Source organism: Thunnus maccoyii, chromosome 2, assembly GCF_910596095.1.
Source record: "Thunnus maccoyii chromosome 2, fThuMac1.1, whole genome shotgun sequence".
Classification (NCBI taxonomy): domain Eukaryota; kingdom Metazoa; phylum Chordata; class Actinopteri; order Scombriformes; family Scombridae; genus Thunnus; species Thunnus maccoyii.
Genome location: NC_056534.1, coordinates 3080655 through 3082806, shown reverse-complemented (window position 1 = coordinate 3082806; position 2152 = coordinate 3080655). Strand labels below are relative to the sequence as shown.

Sequence of the window (2152 nt, the reverse complement as noted above, 5' to 3'; positions counted from 1 at the left end):
AATATATCAGTCAGAGGGACCAAACCACTACTTTTACTGCAATACTTTAACTACATCAAGCTCATAATACTTATGTACTTTTACTGCAATACTTTAACTACATCAAGCTCATAATACTTATGTACTTTTACTGCAATACTTTAACTACATCAAGCTCATAATACTTATGTACTTTTACTGCAATACTTTAACTACATCAAGCTCATAATACTTATGTACTTTTACTGTAGTAGGATTTATCATGCAGGACTTTTACACATAATGGGGTATTTTTACATTGTTTTATTGGCACTTTTACTTAAGTAAAGGATCTAAATACTTTTTCCACCGCTGCACATCCATAACCTGGATTAGTCTATAAGGAGGATGGGATGTGTGAGCGTTCATATTTCATACTGAGAGCGTACATTCTGTTGATATATGAAGGTGAGTCAGTTAATTTTGTTTGTGTCAGCGTGTATATATGTATGAGCTGGCTCTTTTGTAAGCCTATCTGTATATTCTCTCAGCAGGAAAGAATGCAGCAGATACATTCAGATGGTGATAAATTGGTCCTGAGGAGCAGTTGGAGCTCGTGCCCAGGGGATGACCCTCTCTGGCTGCAGGCAGTGAGCCCACAGAGGTAACGAGGTTTATCTAAACAAACCGACTCCTAATTTGGACTTGCGTAACGAACGTTAGCCTGTGCAGACCCAAATTCCAAAGAGACATTAATCTGCCTCCTCCAGGTCTGGGCCTGTGACCTGCTGGTCCATCAATACTCAGCCGCCATGAGCTCACTCGCCTCCTCCTGAAACTCTCTCACCGCGCCGTCTAGATCTGTGGGACTCAGGCGAACCGAAAAGAAAGTTGGATAATTTATTGCCTTTAATTAAATGCTTGCTTCAGGAGGGATTGGATGTGTTTCCCCGTGTGCAGGGGCAAAAGGGGAAGGTGTTCAGTGTCGGACAGAGGATCCAGAAACTCGGCGAGGGCAGGATCATGGTTACCTAAAGAGAGGAAGTGGAGGAGATGAGGGAGGGAGGGGGGGTCAGTTTACTCCAACGGGAGACATCGACCTGGCAGACAGGAAGTCAACCTCGTTTATAAAACACAATCGTCAACTGTTCACCCGAAAATGCAGGTAATATGCTGTAGGAATAGCATGATATACATTATTATTATTATTACTATTATTAGTAGTAGTAGTAGTAGTAGTAGAAGTAATAGTAGTAGTAAAGTTATGCTTTGCTGGACAGTTTTAACCTGTTCCAGCCTTTAAATTACTGCCGTAAAAGGTTCGACTGTTTCTGATAATTTTTGTGTATTTTTCTGACTTATTTTTATCACTGAATAAACAAAATACCATGTAAGTTGTTGAGAAAAGGGACATCAATGACGACACTGCTACTGAATTTATGAGAACAATCTCACAGTTTATTCTAACTTGGTTGATGTGCTTCTAAATGCTTTAAATTCAAAAAACTGAATATGTCATTGATAGGATCACACCTGTCACTATTAAAATAATCACCACCAAATTACCAAAAATACTGTTAGAGTCCAAAAAAAGGAATTTAGAAAAGCAGAGAGGAAATGGAGAAAACCTGAACTCTATGTTCATCATGCTATTTAAAAAAAACAACTTTATCTTTTTAACTCAGAATTGAGGCTAAACTTTTTTTTTTGGAATATCATCAGCAAAGACATAAACAATCCACACATTGTTTGATTAATTAATCCTTCTTCCCAGATTGCCCCTGAACTCTTTTAAATAGATAAAAGCAATGTATTTGCCTCCTTATTTAGTGATAAAATACAACATATTAGACAGGCCATCACTAACTCAAACACTTTCCCTTTATCACTGAAAGTCAAAGACAGTCGCTGAACTAGCACTGTTCAGGTCTATCAATTATAAAACACTGGAGGACATAGTGAGGCAACTTAATTCATCCACTTGCTCATTAAATACCCTCAAGTTTCTTTAAACTTGTTTTTAATTGTCTGGCAGGTGAAGTACTTAAAACTGTCAATATGTCGCTTTTAAGTGATCACTTCCCAAATGAGCTAAAAACGACTATTATCAAGCCTCTTCTGTAGTTACTCTTCAAGTAACCATGATATCTCTACGCTTTCTAATTATAGACCTATAGATGATCTTTCCTTTCTT

At 37.8% G+C, this 2152-nt stretch overlaps 1 long non-coding RNA gene across 1 annotated transcript; it reads left to right on the top strand.

The window, feature by feature from the left end:
- Positions 1-282: 282 nt before the first annotated feature.
- LOC121883582 lies at positions 283-999 on the top strand. The gene is made up of 3 exons (XR_006092244.1): positions 283-426; positions 510-622; positions 729-999. It is a non-coding gene; the product is annotated as an uncharacterized LOC121883582 (long non-coding RNA).
- Positions 1000-2152: the final 1153 nt, after the last annotated feature.